The following is a 22,050-nucleotide window of genomic DNA, read 5'->3' as shown; positions in this document are numbered from 1 at the left end:
TGATCCAGTTAAGGGTAGCATATCTCCAGCTGGGTCTCTCCAGGTCAGGGGCCCAAGGCATCCTCTACTTCCCTGGTAGCAGAGCTACTGCTGAAACTAAAATGATCATATTTAAAGCACCACTTCACAATTTTTTTTATTTCACCCCAGAGTGATACCACTAATGTATGTTCCCTGCCCCCTTCCTGTAGTAGAATACATACCAATCACCATTTCTTGCTATTCTCTGTGCCTTTCTGGTCATCTTCTGCTAGTTGCAAATAACTGCATTGCTCCAGTGTTTGATGGGCAGACCAAAAGTCACTTCTCAATGTAAGTCTATCAGAGCCAGAAAGAGGCGCTCATAGACTTACACTGAGAGCGTGTGATTGTTAGCTGTGACTTCCGGTCAGTCGGGAGCTGTGGCGAACCTGATGGCGGAATGGGACCGGAGAGGTGACGGAAGAGCATAAGACGGCAGCTGGTAATTTACTACAGGCAAGGAACAAACATTAGTGATACCACTCCAGCAGTGATATAATAAAATTGCTGGAATGGTGTTTAAAAAAGGAATTAGTATTAAAAAAACCAAAGCAGCAATGTGTGCAGTTTCCAGGTCCCTGACCAGGTCTCCAGTAAGTAACTAGCAGAAATGGCTGCACTCGAAAGCTCATGTAAAACAAAAATGGTGAAATCCTTTGTATGACCACATCTCACAGCAGTGTTTCAGTTCTGCCTGGAACCTTTATCAAGGAACCGTTTTAAAATAAATGAATAAAGTTTAGCAATAGAGAAATAATTCCTTTTTGCACCTATATTTCCTATTGGATTTAGCTTTTATAGAAAATTCTAGTACTTTAGAAATGAGCACCTCATTTAAAGTGTTAATGCAAATTAGTGATGAGCGAGCATGCTCGCCACTGTTCGGTACTCGCCCCCTCCCAGGCTAGAAACACCAGCCGTCAGCCGCCCCAGAAATGGCGCATCCATAGGATGCGCCAATTCTGGCACTTAGCCTCGCTCTTCCCACTGCCCTGTAGCGGTGGCAGTGGGGTAATAGTGGTTGGGGTTGATGTCAGCTTATAATGCCAGCTGACATCAAGCCCAGGTTAGTAATGGAGAGGCGTCTATAAGACACCCCCATTACTAACCCCATAGTCAAAGTTAAAAAAAAAAACACAAACACCCAGAATAAAGTCCTTTAATTGAAATAAAGACACAATCCTTTATTGTTCTAAATTAAACCATACTTACCATCACGCCCATTCCAGCTGAAGCCAACGATCTCCTGCAATAAAAGAAAAATAATAAAGCAACATTATCCTTACCTTTCCATGGTTCCCAGGACAGCTTCAGCTCTGCTACATTGACATTATAGGCTGGATCGTAGCAGAAAGCTGCCAGCTCAGCGCTTGAGCAGGAGAATTCTCCCACGCTGTCAGTGACGTGCATGAGGTGAACTGAGTTCATTGGACATAAACTCGGCTCATCGGGATACCATCACAGTGAGACACTGAGGAGCTTCACTGAGGAGCTTCTCAGTGTCTGCGGCATGGCAAGCTGGATGGCAGCGTTCTGCTATGATCCAGCCTGTCAAGTCAATGTAGCAGAGCTGAAGCTGTCCTGGGAACCATGGAAAGGTAAGGATGAGGTTGGTTTATTATTTTACTTTTATTGCTGAAGACATTGGCTTCAGCTGGAATGGGCGATACGGTAAGTAGGGTTTAATTTAGAACATTAAAGGAATGTGTCTTTATTTCAATTAAAGGACTTTATTCTGGGTGTTTGTGTTTTTTTTAACTTTGACTATGGGGTTAGTAATGGGGGTGTCTTAAAGACGCCTCTCCATTACTAACCTGGGCTTGATGTCAGCTGGCATTATAAGCTGACATCAACCCCAACCCTATTACCCCACTGCCACCGCTACAGGGCAGTGGGAAGAGCGAGGCTAAGTGCCAGAATTGGCACATCCTATGGATGCGCCATTTCTGGGGCGGCTGACGGCTGGTGTTTCTAGCCTGGGAGAGGGCCAATATTCATGGCACCCTTCCTGGGCTATTAATATCAGCCCCCAGCTGTCTGCCTAGCCTTTGCTAGCTATTAAAATAGAGGGGACCCCAAGTAATTTTTTTTTGGGGTCCCCCATTTTAATAGCTAGTAAAGGCTATGTATTTAGCTGTGGGCTGATATTAGTAGCCTGGGAAGCTCTGTGGGTATTACCCTCTTCCCAGGCTTCAAACATCTGCCCCAGCCGTCTGCTTAACCTCCGCTAGAGACTAAAATTACGGGGAACCCCACAGCAATTTTTTTTTAATAAATCCTTTATTTTAACACTAAATGACAAGTACAGTAACCAACACTATCACTGTACTTATTATATATGTGACTGACATGTTTCTATCTATCTAATCTATGTGTGATGCTCTATTCTTTCTGTTCTAAATTGTCGGGTACCGGTGTATGCCATTGCTGAATTGCCTGCCGGCTTTTTTAAAGAGACGGGTGCATGAAAATCAGAGGGCACTATTGTGTTCCAAGTGCCCTGCTATGTTTTTCATGCACCCTTCTATATACCCTGCCTGTCTGCCTATATATTCTGCCTGCCTGACGTTTAATTGATCACTGTTCACATAGATTTGGGCAATTTTTGACCTTCTGCAGACGGCTGGGGGGGGGGACAGCCAGAAAAATGCTCGAGTTTTCCCATAGACTTACATTGGGCTCGTTGCTCGGGTCGAGCACTCGAGTATTCCAATGTGCTCACCCGAGCTGCGAGAACCCGAGCATTTTAGTGCTCGCTCATCACTAATTCTAATAATATACAGTACAGACCAAAAGTTTGGACACACCTTCTCATTTAAAGATTTTTCTGTATTTTCATGACTATGAAAATTGTACATTCACACTGAAGGCATCAAAACTATGAATTAACACATGTGGAATTATATACTTAACAAAAAAGTGTGAAACAACTGAAAATATGTCTTATATTCTAGGTTCTTCAAAGTTGCCACTTTTTGCTTTGATGACTGCTTTGCACACTCTTGGCATTCTCTTGATGAGCTTCAAGAGGTAGTCACCGGAAATGGTTTTCACTTCACAGGTGTGACCTGTCAGGTTTAATAAGTGGGATTTCTTGCCTTATAAATGGGGTTGGGACCATCAGTTGTGTTGTGCAGAAGTCTTGTGGATACACAGCTGATAGTCCTACTGAATAGACTGTTAGAATTTGTATTATGGCAAGAAAAAAGCAGCTAAGTAAAGAAAAACGAGTGGCCATCATTACTTTAAGAAATGAAGGTCAGTCAGTGCGAAAAATTGGGAAAACTTTGAAAGTGTCCCCAAGTGCAGTTGCAAAAAAGATCAAGCGCTCCAAAGAAACTGGCTCACATGAGGACCGCCTCAGGAAAGGAAGACCAAGAGTCACCTCTGCTTCTGAGGATAAGTTTAACCGAGTCACCACCCTCAGAAATCGCAGGTTAACAGCAGCTCAAATTAGAGACCAGTTCAATGGCACACAGAGTTCTAGTCGCAGACACATTTCTTCAACAACTGTTAAGAGGAGACTTTGTGCAGCAGGCCTTCATGGTAAAATAGCTGCTAGGAAACCACTGCTAAGGACAGGCAACAAGCAGAAGAGACTTGTTTGGGCTAAAGAACACAAGGAATGGACATTAGACCAGTGGAAATCTGTGCTTTGGTCTGATGAGTCCAAATTTGAGATCTTTGGTTCCAACCACCGTGTCTTTGTGCGACGCAGAAAAGGTGAAGGGATGGACTCTACATGCCTGGTTCCCACCGTGAAGCAGGGAGGAGGAGGTGTGATGGTGTGGGGATGCTTTGCTGGGGACACTGTTGGGGATTTATTCAAAATTGAAGGCATACTGAGCCAGCATGGCTACCACAGCATCTTGCAGCGGCATGCTATTCCATCCGGTTTGCGTTTAGTTGGACCATCATTTATTTTTCAACAGGACAATGACCCCAAACACACCTCCAGGCTGTGTAAGGGCTATATGACCAAGAAGGAGAGTGATGGGGTGCTACGCCAGATGACTTGGCCTCCACAGTCACCAGACCTGAACCCAATCGAGATGGTTTGGGGTGAGCTGGACCGCAGAGTGAAGGCAAAAGGGCCAACAAGTGCTAAGCATCTCTGGGAACTCCTTCAAGATTGTTGGAAGACCATTTCCGGTGATTCCTCTTGAAGCTCATCAAGAGAATGACAAAAGTGTGCAAAGCAGTTATCAAAGCAAAAGGTGGCTACTTTGAAGAACCTCGAATATAAGACATATTTTCAGTTGTTTCACACTTTTTTGTTAAGTTTATAATTCCACATGTGTTAATTCATAGTTTTGATGCCTTCAGTGTGAATGTACAATTTTCATAGTCAGGAAAATACAGAAAAAGCTTTAAATGAGAAGGTGTGTCCAAACTTTTGGTCTGTACTGTATTTCCATAATTTTTTTTTAGAATAATGAAGTGATAACCATCACCTATCATTTCCAGTATGTATATGGACTGCAATGCTTGGGCCAACGGAGGGTCTTCTGACCAAAACTAACTGGCTTATAGGTGCCTGGGATGTAACGACTGTAACGCCAGTCATATGTGGCTGTGAATGAGATATGGCGCTGCTATGAATGACTCCGACCCCGATATGATACCAAAAGAACTTCTTTTTTATAACTTACAATAAATAACAGTATTTCACTTCTAAAACAAGACATGGGCCACAACAGCCAACAACCACAAAATACAACTTATACAGCCTGAGAGATCCCAAGTGCCAGTTTCACAGTAAGGAGCAGGACTACCCCCAGGCTATACCACTCCCAACCTTATCCGGTACAGGGCCTACCCTAATTCTACCGTGACCGTGGTCCTCTCAGGAATACAATCTTATACCCGCTTCCTGCCTTAATTACAATAGATTCCAGGTACCCTGCTTTCCCCTTGATATATATATATATATATATATATATATATATATATATATATATATATATATACACGACCGATCACTTGAACCAACTCAAAATGTACACAGTACACTGTCCTCTTTGTGAGCACTTAGGGGGGACGCCCTAACGGAATATCCTCAAACACAAAACAACTGGACTTGTTATGATGATATCCGGCCACAAGATTTGATCAGCTTCCTAGGTCACCAATTTCTCTGTCACAGGAGCAGAAACAGGTTCAGATCAATCCCAGTATTATTTCATAGAGCTCTCCTATGGCGTCCACGTTTACCAGAGTCTCGATATACTGGAGCTCACAGAGTCTTCATCAGTCCATCTGTATTCTCAGTATTAGTAATGTTCCTTGTCATGCTGTGAATCCTATCTAGCTCTCCCTAAGTAACTAAACAGTCGGTGACCGATCACACATTAAAGTTTACTCATGGAGCCTCTCCCTCTGTATCACACCGTCCAATTTGGGTTATTTTAGGCTCCGTGTCTCTCCGGCAGGACCTCTCTTCCTCCAAATTACCTCACAACAACGACTCTGTTTTCTACTTCTTATTGTCAGTGTTTCCTTCTCTGTTCAATGGTGACCTCTAGTGGCCAAACTAAGTTATTGAGGCATCATATCTTACAACAGAAAACATTAACATACTACAGGGAGGTTGCTAGCTTGCGGATGATCTGGACTTTGTGGTTTATACACAAACAGGGTAGTCCTGGATAAAACCACAGATCACCCAACACAATATCACTGTGTGCCATATAGGAATTTCATCACTGCCGAGTCTCCAAATATTGATTCTAAACTGAAATAAAATATCTACAAAATGTTAAATATTCTGTAATATCGAGAAAATTATTCTGATGAGAATGTAAAAATGATGCAATGATTCATATCTAAAACCTATTTATTCTCAGGCGAAAAGCCTATTCCCAACCATCAATGCCATGGCCGAAGTCTTATGTGCTTATGACAGATGTAAGGTAAGGAAATGATGTGGCAGGGAATACATATATAATTATATGCCTTATTGCTCTGGTTGGATTGTGACTCTAAACATAAAAAAGCAAAAGGCAACACGGAAGTAGATTTGCTCACACTTTCCAAGGTTATTTTTGGATTATAAAATAAAATAAAGTATTAAAGAAAACTTATAAAGAAGACAGACTTTAATTTTCCTTCAGATCTTTTCCCATATTGACCCAAAGATTGCTGAGAAGTGTGGTACTACATTAGGGCGTAGAGCAGGGGTCCTCAAACTTTTTAAACAGGGGGCCAGTTCACGGTCCTTCAGACCATTGGAGGGCCGGAATATAGTTTTTTAAAAAAACTATGAACAAATTCCTATGCACACTGCACATATCTGATTTTGTAGTAAAAAAAACAATACAGGAACAAATACCATATTTAAAATGAAGAACAAGTAAAGTTAAATCAACTGGTATTTCAATAGGTAGGTAACTGTACCCAATAGGCAGCATAGGTCCCCAATAGGCAGGTAAATGTCCCCAATAGGCAGGTAAATGTTCCCAAGAGGCAGCATAGGTCCCCAATAGGCAGGTAAATGTCCCCAATAGGCAGGTAAATGTTCCCAATAGGCAGCATAGGTCCCCAATAGGCAGGTAAATGTCCCCAATAGGCAGCATAGGTCCCCAAAAGGCAGGTAAATGTCCCCAATAGGCAGCATAGGTCCTCAATAGGCAGGTAAATGTCCCCAATAGGCAGGTAAATGTTCCCAAGAGGCAGCATAGGTCCTCAATAGGCAGCATAGGTCCCCAATAGGCAGGTAAATGTCCCCAATAGGCAGCATAGGTCCGCAATAGGCAGGTAAATGTCCCCAATAGGCAGGTAAATGTTCCCAAGAGGCAGCATAGGTCCGCAATAGGCAGGTAAATGTCCCCAATAGGCAGGTAAATGTTCCCAATAGGCAGCATAGGTCCCCAATAGGCAGGTAAATGCCCCAAATAGGCAGGTAAATGTCCCCAATAGGCAGCATAGGTCCTCAATAGGCAGGCTGTACCCCCCTTATTATGCCCCATGCAAGATTTCCCTTTCTCCCACCATATAATGCCCCGTGCAAGATATCACTCCCCTGTCTTTATAATGCCCCATTCAGGATGTCACCCCCCCATATAATGCACCATTCAGCATGTCACCCCCCCCCATATAATGACACATGCAGGATATCACTCCCCTGTCTTTATAATGCCCCATTCAGGATGTCACCCCCCCATATAATGCCCCATGCTGGATGTCACCCCCCATATAATTCCCCATTCAGGATGTCACCCCCCCATATAATACCCCATGCTGGATGTCACCCCCCATATAATGCCCCATGCAGCATGTCACCCCCCATATAATGCCCCATTCAGGATGTCACCCCCCCCATACAATGACACATGCAGGATATCACTCCCCTGTCTTTATAATGCCCTATTCAGGATGTCACCCCCCCATATAATGACACATGCAGGATATCACTCCCCTGTCTTTATAATGCCCCATTTGGGATGTCACCCCCCCATATAATGCCCCATGCTGGATGTCACCCCCCCATATAATGACACATGCAGGATATCACTCCCCTGTCTTTATAATGCCCCATTCAGGATGTCACCCCCCCATATAATGCCCCATTCAGGATGTCACCCCCCCATATAATGACACATGCAGGATATCACTCCCCTGTCTTTATAATGCCCCATTCAGGATGTCACCCCCCCCCCATATAATGCCCCATGCTGGATGTCACCCCCCATATAATGCCCCATGCAGCATGTCACCCCACCATATAATGCCCCATGCAGCATGTCACCCCTCCATATAATGCCCATTCAGGATGTCACCCCCCCATATAATGCCCCATGCTGGATGTCACCCCCCATATAATGCCCCATGCAGCATGTCACCCCCCCATATAATGCCCCATTCAGGATGTCACCCCCCCATATAATGCCACATGCAGGATGTCACCCCTAATATTATGTCCCATGCCTCCATACATTAAAAAAAAAAAAATCCAATACTCACCTCCCTCCTTGCCTGCTGCCGCTGCTCAGGTCTGGACTCCAGCGTCTCCGGCGTCTTCCCGCTCTGCGCTGCCTGTGGCGGCTCAGGGGAGGGCACGGTGGAAAGACGTCACCGCACCCTCTGACCTGAGACGTCACAGGGAGCACAGACCAGGAAGACAGCGGATCTGCGAAGGCACGGGGAGAGGTAAGTATCGGGCTGCCGGGGCTCTGAGAAAGCGGGGGGAAGGGCGGGCACTGACCCCGCTCTCCTCTGCCCACAGCCCGGTGGGCCGGATAAAAGTCCTCTGCGGGCCGCATGTGGCCCGCGGGCCATAGTTTGAGGACCCCTGGCGTAGGGTGTAGAACTCTTGGTAGTCTATTTTCCCATGTATCTATTACAGTTCGATAGCACAGACAGATGTTTGTCCAGCCTCTGTTTGAAGACTTCAATTGAAGGAGAACTCACCACCTCCTGCCTGTTCCACTCATTGATCACCCTCACTGTCAAAAACATTTTTCTAATATCTAATCTGTATCTTCTCCCTTTCAGTTTCATTCCATTGCTTCTCATGTTTCCATGTGTAAATGAGAATAAGGATGATCCCGCTACACTGTGACATCCCTTCAGATATTCATAGACAGCTATTGTCTCCTCTTAGCCTTCGTTTTTGGAAGCTAAACTTTCCCAGATCCTTTAACCATTCTTTGTAGGACACTCGTACTTTGCAGTATGCTCACTATCCTGTTAGCTCTTCTCTGAACTTGATCCTGTTTTTCGATGTCTTTGGTAAAATGTGGTGTCCAGAAGTGGACATAGTGTTCCAGATGAGGTCTGACCAAAGAGAAGTAGAGGGGTATAATAACTTCACATGATCTAACTCTCCCCATTAATAACATTCTGTTAGTTGCTGCCCATTATTCAAGCTTACCTAGATCCTTCTGAATCCTTTCTCTGTCTTCTCTAGTGTTAGCTATCCCTCCTAGCTTTGCATCATCTGCAAATTTGATTAGTTTACCTTCAGTTCCCTTATCTAGATCATTTATAAAACTGTTGAACAAAACTGGGGCCTGGAGAGAGCCTTGTGGTACCCCACTTGAAACACTCTTCCAATTGGATGTGCAACCATTTATTACCACTCTTTGAGTACGATCACTGAGCCAGTTATGAATCCACCTAATCATAGCCTTGTCAATCCCATACTTGGTCATTTTTTCAATAAGGTTAGTATGAGAGATACTTTACCAAATGCTTTGCTGAAGTCGTGATATACTATATCTGCCGCATGTCCTTGATTCACCCAGTAAGTGATTCAATCAGAGACGGAAATTAGATTACACGGGGGGAGAGGGGAGGAGGGTTGGAGCTCACCATATCAGTTTTTTTCACAGCTTCAGTTTATTAGGATATCTGATGAGTAAGGGTGCGTTTTCCTGCACCACAAACAGTTTCTATGTTTTATCTTTCTAATATGTCTTCTCAATAAACATATATATTTTTATTATCTGGCTGGATGTGCTGAAAAATCCTTTCCTAGTTCTTTTTATCTTGGAAATTAGATTAGTCTGGCATGACTCATTTGCTACAAACTAATGCAGGCTCTGGTTAATTACTGTATTCTCATACAAGTACTTACATACATGTTGTTTAATAATTGTTCAGAGATCGTTCCTGGTATAGAAGTAAGGCTCACTGGACTGAAATTTCCTGGCTACATCTTCTTTCATTTTTTGAAGATACGGACAACATTTGCCCAAAGATTCTGGCTAGTGGTTCTGCAATTTCCTCTGCTATCTCTTTCAGTAACCTAGGATGTAAGTCACCTGAACCAGGAGATTTAAATTTATTTAAATTAGCTAAGTGCTCTCTCACCATCTCTCTGTTTATAGATAGTGTGAATTCTTCTATTACTTCAGCAGTACAGTGAAGATCAGTTGATGATACATTTTCTTTCTTAGAGAACACAGATGCAAAATATGAATTTAAATCTTCGGCCTTCTCAACCAAATTTTTGACCACATCATCCTTTTCATCCTGTAAAAACCTTATAGCATCTTTGACTTTTCTTTTGCTTTTGACATACCCCCTAAATCCCTTTTTATTGATTTTGGTCTCCCTTGCAAGCCTCAGATCATTACTGCCTTTAGCTCTTCTAATTCTTGCCCTGCATTAACTGCAAGCAGCATTATATTCATTTTTAGATATGCCCCCATCTTTCCATTTGATATACATTTCTTTTTTCTTTTTAGCAAGTGTTTAAGTTCTGTGTTTATCCATGTGTTTCTTTAAATGCTTCCAATTCTTCCTTCTTTTCAGGATTGTTACTGAAGAAGATATGGATGATCTGGTAACAGGCTCTTAATGTTTTGACTGACATAATGCAGAACTGGATTATATTAAAGGGAATCTGTCACCATTTATTGAGGGGGCTTTGGTTGACTGATCCTGTCTGACATCTATATTTGATGGGCTGGATCGGGTTGTGCGCAAGCCTCGTCTGTGGTCCGGTTGGTTGCTGCCTCTGTATCTTATGACGACCGGTCACTCGGATATTCATCCGACGCCGTTGGTTGTTTGACGCAGGGATTGCAGCCTCCGGTCCCTCCTGACTGTGACTCGCCCCCTGGGCCGTGGGGCACGCGGATCCGGGCGATAGGGGAACGATGGGGGTAGTAGTAGTGGCGGCCCGGTCCCGCAGCTCAGGGTGGTCAGGCCAATGGTAGTCTGCTATGCGCTCCAAATAATGTCCGACTACGCCACCCGTGGATTGCGGTTATTAGGAACCGCCGCTGCAAGGCAGTCCGCTGGGGCTGATGATGAGTGCAGCTGAGGTGATGTGACTCCCCACGGGAAGAGTGCAGCCCCAGGGCAGTGTAGTGGATGTTGGGAGTGATGGTAGTGCGGGTCCCGGTGCTGATAGTGCTGGAGGCGCGAAGGAGCACATGGACAACAAGTTACAGTCCAGGGTCTTTACTCACAGTTCGTTTGTTCCGGGTCACTTCCGTCGGCAGTGACCGCCCGAGCTGTGCTGCGTCCACCAGGCGAGGGGCTCGGTCAACTCCCAGGCAGTTCAGGAGCATGGCGCAGGACCCCCTTCAATCCTTTCTCTGGCCTGCCTCACCAGTGACCCACTTTTGTCCGGCTGCCGTGGACTTGTGCGGTTAAACGTGGGCCCCGTCCTCCGCTGTCCTATATGGTGCCTTCCTAGCAGGTTTGATGAGGTGTCGCACCAATAGATGATCACGACGACCGGTCTTTGGCTGAGGGTTGTTTCTCCTCCACCAACTTGGGATCCGGTACCCTTAATCTGCCTGACCCTGCACCCTGGATTCTCGTGGGTTCTTAGGGTCCCTTCCACCTTCTTGTTCCTGAGCCCTTCTGTTTCTCTGTCTCTTCTTCTCTTTCTTTCCTGTTCTGTTCCTTTCTGTTCCTTTCTCTTGGAGCTGAGATGAGCTAGAATCTCAGCTCCCCTTCACCTCCTCCTCGGCCTCTCACTAGGCCCTCCTGGAGTAGAGCTCCTACAGAGCCTCTACTCCCTGTCTTCTCCTCTGGCTGAACGAACCTAGATCTAAGATGGTGCCCACCTTTTATACCTCCCTCTGACCATGAGCCCAGGTGACCAGCAACCAATGGGCTCCTACCTACGCTCAGAAACCGCCCCCTATCTGCCCCTACAGCACTGGGTGTTCCACCCCTCCCTCCCCACTCCAGCAGGGACATGGTCGGTCGTGCCTGCACTTATGTCTAGTGGGAGCACCGTTGAGCTGTCCCTCGGAAATGGGGTGTGTGTGCTGTATGCAGCAAACTGAGCCCTGGTCCATACTCCATCCTTACCCGGGAGTGGAATATCACACCTCTGGTCTGAGGTGCAATACCCCTGTACCCCTGTAGCGGCCGAACCCTCGGGGCGCTACAACTGCGCATGCGCCATCTATCCCTGTTCCAGAGATACCATCTAGACATCCACAATAGTAGGACGCATGCTCTTTCATCACCAATAACCCGGCATACAATCACGCTATCACTATGGACACACCTCCTCCCGCCCAGCTGGAACGCTGTGTTCCGCTATTTGAAACGTTAAATGAAATGTGACCCGGATGTGACATCATGACCCTCCCCTTTCCCGCGTTATACACCATCCCTTTTTTAAATCTTGCACACTCTATGGACGCTACCCTCTGACGAAGGACGGCGGTCCGAAACGCGCATCGGGGTGTACGCTGTGCAGTGGTTTGCCGATACACAGGTATGTCATTGTACATTTAGAGACACTGTTTGCTATTGATTCCATTCCCTCTCATCTTTCTTACAACCTATGGACTGTTGTTTCCAGCACGGATGTAATTGTAGATAAGGGCTGTGCACATATCTGTGAGGTGCACATATCTGTGAGTCCTTTATTTAGAGGTTACATTTAAATCCTTACCAGTGTGTGGTGCATTAACCTGTCCCCTCTTCCCTCTGTGTCTGGTGACACGAGTCCGGACTCATATACTGTAATGCATTTATTACCCTTTTCATCATTCATTTATGTATTATGGAGTAGTGGAGTGAGATCTAGGCACCTTGGTATAGAATAGATTACTATATATAATTTGCCTGTTTCCTGTGCTATCAAAATGTAGAGTATGTATTATTTACAAATGTAGTATATGTCACGTGCTGCGCACGTACTTCTCGTTTGTATGGTGTACCATTGTTTCTATATTTATTAAAGGTATTTTATTCATCCTTAGCCACTATTCAATTGTTTTCTATTGATTTAGGGACCGTATGTTCGGTTGTTCTCTTTTCTAATTGTTTGACAAGTAAAGTAGACTTGGTTTATATCAAACTGTCCGGCCTCCTCCTTCTGAAGGCTAAAAGAGTTGACACCCGGGACGGTGGGTCAAAAGTGAGTATGGAGGTTCCCTCCACTGTGTCAGAACAACACAGACACACCCAGGGATTCTCTGAGCCCCCATTGTCTGTAGCGGGCCAGGGTGAAGATCCAAACACTGAAACTGACATGCCACTCGCCACTGACTACCACCCTGCCCCCCTTACATTTGGAGTAGTCGGCAGGATGCGAAGTTCTCGCATCCAAACAGCGGGGTGAACAGGTCCTGTGGCAAGAGAGAGAAGATGCCGGATAAGGACCGCAAGAAAAAAGTGCCCCTGGCACAGATGAAGAGCCTGAAGATAAACAAAGAGAACTGAAGTTGATGAAAAACGTACAAAATAAAATGGCGGACGAAGAAGGCGATCATAAGATGGCGGCTGGCAACGTGGGTCCGAAGATGGCGAAGATTGGAGGTAAAAGACTGACCTTTCGTGGGCGGAGACAGCGCATGGAGGCGCGAAAATACCCCCAACCCACTCAGAGGCCAAACCACAAAAGAAAGGTATAAAAGGACTACAATATTATCAAGTATAATTCATATATTTTATTACATTCAAATACAGACAAATAAAAACAGACAACAAGACAAACAATTAAAAATATAAAACATAAATAAAATACAGCTCAGGAGGGGAGAGGGGGGTGCTCACAATAAATATTGCACATGGATCGCCTATGTAAAAGAGTATAGATTTTTATTATTATATGTGCCAGACAAATTTGATTAACAGTAATTGAATATATAATAATTAAATATACATGATTCACCTCTAATTAGCAGCAAAAAAATAAATAAAAATAAATATATATATTATAGGGAACACCAAAGAATACCAAAAAATCAATACATATATATTAACATAAAGTGCTTGTGCAATAAATATATATATGTAAATTGATTACCAGGTGTATAAATACCATAGAAAAAAGGATACAATAATTAAACGCTGCTAGGAGAATAAAATCATCAAAAAGAGGTTTTGGCTGCAGAGAATCAAGTCATGTCTAAGCCCCAAAATAAGGGGTTACATAAATAATTTAACAAACAAAGGAGACCATGATAATAAAGTTAAGATTGGAGACATACCCCGGCCCCCTCACACCACTCCAACGCCGTTTCGCTCCTCGTTTCGTCAGGGAGTGTGGTGTGAGGGGGTGTGATAGATATATATACAAGGCATGCAGCTGCTGGCCATGATTAATGATTTCAAGCGCCTTACTATCGGGCGCCGCCAGTTGCGCATGCGTCCTCGCAGACAATTCCGGGGCGGAGGATCCGGAGCGCCTCACTGAAGGGCGTGTTGCCATTCATAACCTGCTCACGTTCCCAACCACTTAGGAGGTCCGCAAAGCGCATGGGCGCTGCGCCTCACGACGCTCACAGAGGCCATGTTGAAATGTGGCAAAAAGCCATAGCGATGCCCAGGCACAAGATTACAAAAGATAAAAGGGAAGAAAAACCAAAATACATGTACATGTTTCTTTTAAAAAGATATGATATTGATAAGAAGTGAAGGGCTCAACAGACTCCTGAAAAATGGAGGAATATACAGTGCAAAGACAATGCCAAGGTGGGAGGTGAGTATAAAAAATATAGATATACATAATTAATATGAACTAAAAAATCAACATAAATTGTGCAAAAAGGATGATAAAGGGAGGGAAAAGAAAGAAAAGGAAAAGAGAAGGGAAGAAAGAAAAGAAAAAGTGAAAAAAGAAAAGAATACTAATATACGGTAACAAATAAGTGGCTATATGTACAAATATATATAAATACAAATATGTGTTAAAGCCAAAAATATATATAGTGCAAAATGTATGCATAATAAAGTGCTTAATGCATAAAACCACAAATAAATAAAGTGCATATAAGTGAAAATATATACATATATGTAAATGCAAATGTGTGTTGAGACTAAAAATATGTAGAGCAAAATTTGTTCATAATAAAGTGCTTGATGCATAATAGCACAAATAAATTACATATAATATGATGATATTGAAGAAGACATAAGGAAGCATGAGAAAACAAAAAAGGGGGGAGGGAAAGAGGTGGTGGGGGGACATTGGGGGGACTTTTAATTGAAAAAATAATGAAGTGAAAAAGAAAATTAGGACCTAGTGGAAACACGGTGAAGAAAAACTATTATGAATTGTTGAAAAATGTATGCACCCAAAAATAAATCATAACCATCCACATATATCCATATTCCCAATACCATACATACTAAAAAAAGAAAAAGAAATGATAAAAAATAAATCAAAAAGACAAAATGTGAAAACATATGCATAAATACACTACACTCACATACATGCCTGCACCAATAGGCATCAAAGTGGACGCATCCCAGATACAAAACTCATCCATCCATGTACACCAAAGCCAAACATAACCCACAACTCCAAAACAACAATTGCTGCAACCATATTCGCACATGTCCATGTACCTGACAGAGAAACTGTGTCCTCAAAAACTGGAAAAATACAAAATCATTCCCACACATCAACAGGAAGATGCATATGTAAATATATCCATACATAAATATGTAATGCCATGCATATATAACACCACTCCACCCATCAAAAAAGAGAGCCAATGATGCACAACCAAAAGACTGAATAAAAAATATATATATAAAAATATATATATAAATATAAAGGACAGTGGTCACAGTAAAGCCATCTATATCTCCAGGCAAGAACGATTAATTTTATAGAAAACTCCCGAAGCCCCATTGATCATTTAAAACCTCTGGTCTCATACTCCTTAGTACAGTAATCCATTTACATTCCATCTGTAACAATTTTTTGGCAAGATTTCCCTTTCTGATACTTGGATAAAGTCGATCAATTCCTCTGAATTTTAATAAATATTCCTGATGCAGATGGTGTTCTATGAAATGTCAGGCCACAGGTTTCAATTTGGAAATGGCATCCAAGTCCCCTTGTTGTAATTTCATAGCTGATTTAATGTGTTTGATGTGTGCCAAAATACGGACTCGCAATTCTCGTATTGTAATTCCAACATAATACAATCCACAGGGGCAGATGGCCAAATAGATGATATATGATGTCCGGCAGTTTATAAAATGCAGGATTTTATACTCCAGAGTGCCTGTTGAGTCAGAGAAATTGTTAGTCCTCTCCAAATATCTACATGCCTTACAGCTCCCACATTGCCAACATCCCCATTTTGGGCCCTTGGAATCAAAAATAAATTTAGAAGGCGGTATTCTGTGATGACTATGAACCAGCATGTCCTTGATCGTTTTTCCGCGTTTAGCCGTAAGATTTGGTCTATCTGATATAAAGGATGATATAGATGCATCTTGTCTTAGAATGGGCCAATATTTGACTACTACCTCAGACATCTCTTTCCATCTTGAGTTATAATTAGTGATAAGTCTCGTGCAACTCCTCGATTCTCTCTTTTTATCCTTAACTGGGACTAAAAGGGACTGTCTATTCAAATGTTTGGCATGCGTATAAGCCTTGTTCACACTCTGTTTTTTATATCCACGTTGAATGAATCTACGTTCGAGGTCCCTAGCCTGCTGTTCAAAATCATTTTCGTGACTGCAAATCCGTTTTGCCCTAATAAACTGACCTGTGGGTATGGCTCTTATCACATGTGTCGGATGTGCTGATCTGGCATGCAGAAATGCATTTACACTCGTATATATCAGTATTTATTCTTCCATTTGTATCAATCCTGATACGGGGGTCCAGGAAGTTGATTGTAGTTTGGCTAATTTCTGAAGACAATTTAATGTTAAATGTATTGTTGTTCAGATGTACCAAGAAGAGATCCAAGAGGTCACGGGAGCCCTGCCAAATAAATAATATATCATCTATAAATCGAATCCATGATACAACTGAACCAGAAAAAATATCATCATCCTTCTGTATCTGTTCTCTCTCCCACCATCCCAAAAAGAGGTTCGCGTACGACAGGGCACAGGCCGCCCCCATCACCACTTCCCTCTTTTGTAGGAAGTGACGATCTTTGAACAAAAAATTATTGTGGGTGAGAACATACTCCATCAGGATTAAGATAAATTCAGAAAGGGATTTGTCCAAATTTTGATTTTCCAGAAAGAACCTCAATGCCCTTAGACCATGTTGATGTTCTAATATATTGAAGAGTTCTTTCTGAAAGACAAGGGTGGGATCACTGGGCAGGCGTGTATAATATTCAATGTCTCCTAGTTGTCTGAATTTGGATCTCTTCTTGGTACATCTGAACAACAATACATTTAACATTAAATTGTCTTCAGAAATAAGCCAAACTACAATCAACTTTCTGGACCTCCGTATCAGGATTGATACAAATGGAAGAATAAATACTGATATTTACCGGAAGGACATGAGTGTAAATGCATTTCTGCATGCCAGATCAGCACAACCGACACATGTGATAAGAGCCATACCCACAGGTCAGTTTATTAGGGCAAAACGGATTTGCAGTCACGAAAATGATTTTGAACAGCAGGCTAGGGACCTCGAACGTAGATTCATTCAACGTGGATATAAAAAACAGAGTGTGAACAAGGCTTATACGCATGCCAAACATTTGAATAGACAGTCCCTTTTAGTCCCAGTTAAGGATAAAAAGAGAGAATCGAGGAGTTGCACGAGACTTATCACTAACTATAACTCAAGATGGAAAGAGATGTCTGATGTAGTAGCCAAATATTGGCCCATTCTAAGACAAGATTCAACTATATCCTTCTTTATATCAGATAGATCAAATCTTACGGCTAAACGCGGAAAAACGATCAAGGACATGCTGGTTCACAGTCATCACAGAATACCGCTTTCTAAATTTATTTTTTATTCCAAGGGCCCAAAATGGGGATGTTGGCAATGTGGGAGCTGTAAGGCATGTAGATATTTGGAGAGGACTAGTGTTGAGCTACCCCCGTAGTGTTCGAGTTCGGTTCGGTTCGTCGAACACCGGCATGTTCACCGAACGGTTCGTTGAACGGTTCGTCGAACACCGTCGAACACCGTTAAAACCAATGGCAAGCAAATAAAAACACATAGAAACACATAGAAAACACATAAAAAACACCTTCAAAGGTGTCCAAAAGCTGACAAACTGCTCAGAAGACACAACTAACACATGGAAAAGTGACAAGCACATATAGTCATGCGAAAAGAAAAGAGGTGAAGGAGTAAAAGGAGGAGGAGACACAGAAATAGGCATGTCATGCCCTTCTAAAATCAAGACAGGCTGGAGTAAAAATCTAAAATTAGCCTACCAACACCCAGACGTCGTGACAAGAAAATTAAAAAAAGAAATATCTTTAGGTAGGCGGTTCCATTCAGAACACTTTCCTTACAAGACGTAGTGGTATCCCCGTTGGGAGTCGTGCCCAAAACGGAACCCAATACATTCGGACTAATCCACCATTTGTCATATCCAAGGGGCAGGTCAGTAAACGACAACATCGACGCGGAACCAAGTACAGTAGTATATACTGTACCTCCTTTGACAAGGCAATCAGGCGGGTAAGGAAGTTGGGAAGGGGCACCCTAATGGCCAAAACAGACATTGAGGGGGCGTTCCGGTTACTTACTACCTGTGCCTCCGAATAGTGTCCGCCTATTGGGCTGCTTCTGGGAAGGAGCATACTATATAGATCGCTGTTTGCCCATGGAGTGCTCCATATCCTGCTCACTATTTGAGGCGTTTAGTTGCTTCCTCGAATGGGTCGTCATGGACGTTTCTAAGGGGGCACATATTATCCATTACCTCGACGACTTCTTATGCCTGGGCCCAAAAGATTTGCCACAGTGTGAATACACGCGGTAGTCCACCTGTGAGAAGGAGAGAGCTGGAGGGAGAGCGGACACCACAGAGCCGAGGGGTTAAATGGAGAACGGAAGAAGGAAAGAGGGCGAGGGAGATAAGGGAGTATGGTGGAAGGCCGACCTGAGCTCCCCCACGTTCCTGCTGGGCGGGGAACACCCCTGGGAAGAAAAGCAGCTTGCGCATCCATTTGAGGTTACGGTCGCGAGCGGGCAAAGGGACTATGCTGGAGTGCGAAGCCGACACAGCAAGGCCGTTGCTGCCCGCGGGAACTCCGTGTCGCCGGGTTTGTGCCAGAGCCACGGTGGACCCTGACGGCCAGCCCCCCTCTCCCAATACTGGCGCCTGTCCGCTGGTGGGTCGACACCCCCCGTGGTGAAGGCAGGTCTAAGCTCTGTAATTTAAATTGGCTCTGTAATTTGAATGGACGCTCCAGTAGCGTCCACTAAAGCTGCTGCAGTTAAAAAGCTTTTATAAGGATCGAGCTTGGCGGTCCGCCGCAAGGCGTGCTACCGCCAGTCCCAGCCCCTTTGCCTTGGGGCACCTCCCCGATGCTCTGGACTGAGTGTCCCGGGGGCCCGAAGCGTTTCCTTTGAAAAAATTAAGTGTCCAAAGCACAGGTGGTGTTGCTTGCTTAACAGCTGGGCTACTCCGCTGACTAGCAGACACTGCTACTTGGCCCAAAGTATTGCCTGGGCTAGATGCAGTTAAAAATTTGTTATTAGATCTACAGTCTGTTTAGCTTGCTTAACAGCTGGGCTACTCCGCTGACTAGCAGACACTGCTACTAGGCACAAAGTATTGCCTGGGCTAGATGCAGTTAAAAATTTGTAATTAGATCTACAGGCGGTGAAGCTTGCTTAACAGCTTGGCTACTCCGCTGACTAGCAGACACTGCTACTAGGCCCAAAGTAATGCCTGGGCTAGATGCAGTTACAAATTGTTATTAGATACAAAGGCGGTGTAGCTTGCTTCAGATGGGCTACTCCGCTGACTACGAGACACTGCTACTAGCCCAAAAGGATTTCCTGGGTTAGATGCAGTAAAAAATTGTTATTAGATACACAGGTGGTGTAGCTTGCTTCAGATGGGCTACTCCGATGACTACGAGACACTGCTACTAGCCCAAAATTATTGGCTGGGTTAGATGCAGTAAAAAATTGTTATTAGATACACAGGCGGTGTAGCTTGCTTCACAGCTGGGCTACTACGCTGACTAGCAGACATTGAAGCTTTGGAGCAGACCTGTGATTCCCAGGCTATAGTATGAGTAAACAGCTCTGCAGACTCAACCATCTGTGTTACCCCATACTCAGACGGGCAGCTGGAGACTTGGGAGCTGTGAGGAAGCAAGTGCGATTGGGGTGACACCTCTGAGGACTGGAGTATTTGTGATGTTGAAGTTGAGGTGGAGGAGAGCAAACTTAAAGAAGCACTTGATATCTGTTGAAGCACCTGCTGTTTTTGTGCCTCATCTGGAATTTGCATCGATGGACGTGTCCGTAAGAAAGGGATCATATCACATTGTCCGCTAAAAGAAGTAGACATCTTAATTTGGCTGGAAGATGGTATTTCTTCTGCAGATGTTACTGTTGCTTTACCACCTACCCCACGGACACAACCTTTTTTTCCCTTTCCAACACGCCTATTCCCCTTTCCACCAGCAGCAGGCCTTTTGCCACTCATTTTGGTGGTTAACTAATTGGCAACTCTATAGTTGTTTGCACAAAAAACGATGGATGGAAACCGAGCAAAGCTGAATGGCCAAACTGTGGTGCTAGCCCAAAAGGATTGGCTGGGTTAGATGCAGTAAAACAATTTTATTAGATACACAGGCAGTGTAGCTTGCTTCACAGCTGGGCTACTCCAATGACTACGAGACACTGCTACTAGGCCCAAAAAGATTTCATGGGTTAGATGCAGTAAAAAATTAGAATTAGATACACAGGCTGTGTAGCTTCCTTCACAGGTGGGCTACTCTGCTGACTATGAGACACTGCTACTAGGCCCAAAAGGATTTACTGGGTTAGATGCAGTAAAAAATTGTTATTAGATACACAGGTAGTGTAGCTTGCTTCAGATGGGCTACTCCACTGACTACCAGACACTGCTACTAGGCCCAAAAGGATTTCCTGGGTTAGATGCAGTAAAAAATTATAATTAGATACACAGGCGGTGTAGCTTCCTTCACAGGTGGGCTACTCCGCTGACTACCAGACACTGCTACTAGGCCCAAAAAGATTTCCTGGGTTAGATGCAGTAAAAAATTAGAATTAGATACACAGGCGGTGTAGCTTCATTCACAGGTGGGCTACTCCGCTGACTATGAGATACTGCTACTGAGCCCAAAAGGATTTACTGGGTTAGATGCAGTAAAAAATTGCTATTAGATACACAGGTGGTGTAGCTTGCTTCAGATGGGCTACTCCACTGACTACCAGACACTGCTACTAGGCCCAAAAGATTTCTTGGGTTAGATGCAGTAAAAAATTAGAATTAGATACACAGGCGGTGTAGTTTCCTTCACAGGTGGGCTAGTCCGCTAACTACCAGACACTGCTACTAGGCCCAAAAGGATTTACTGAGTTAGATGCAGTAAAAAATTAGAATTAGATACACAGGCGTTGTAGCTTCCTTCACAGGTGGGCTACTCCGCTGACTACGAGACACTGCTACTAAGCCCAAAAAGATTTCCTGGGTTAGATGCAGTAAAAAATTGGAATTAGATACACAGGCGGTGGAGCTTCCATCACAGGTGGGCTACTCCGCTGACTACGAGACACTGCTACTAGGCCCAAAAGGATTTACTGGGTTAGATGCAGTAAAAAATTGTTATTAGATACACAGGTGGTGTAGCTTGCTTCAGGTGGGCTACTCCACTGACTACTAGACACTGCTACGAGGCCCAAGAGGATTTCCTGAGTTAGATGCAGTAAAAAATTAGAATTAGATACACAGGCAGTGTAGCTTCCTTCACAGGTGGGCTACTCCGCTGACTACGAGACACTGCTACTAGGCCCAAAAAGTTTTCCTGGGCTAGATGCAGTAAAAAATTAGAATTAGATACACAGGCGGTGTAGCTTCCTTCACAGGTGGGCTACTCCGCTGACTATGAGACACTGCTACTAGGCCCAAAAGGATTTACTGGGTTAGATGCAGTAAAAAATTGTTATTAGATACACAGGTAGTATAGCTTGCTTCAGATGGGCAACTCCACTGACTACCAGACACTGCTACTAGGCCCAAAAGGATTTCCTGGGTTAGATGCAGTAAAAAATTATAATTAGATACACAGGCGGTGTAGCTTCCTTCACAGGTGGGCTACTCCGCTGACTACCAGACACTGCTACTAGGCCCAAAAAGATTTCCTGGGTTAGATGCAGTAAAA

The sequence above is a fragment of the Phyllobates terribilis genome, unplaced genomic scaffold, assembly GCF_046119375.1.
Source record: "Phyllobates terribilis strain yellow unplaced genomic scaffold, ASM4611937v1 Scaffold_10__3_contigs__length_209671492, whole genome shotgun sequence".
Taxonomy (NCBI): Eukaryota; Metazoa; Chordata; class Amphibia; order Anura; family Dendrobatidae; genus Phyllobates; species Phyllobates terribilis.
The sequence above is the reverse complement of the archived record's forward strand: the minus strand, read 5'-3'. Positions refer to the sequence as shown.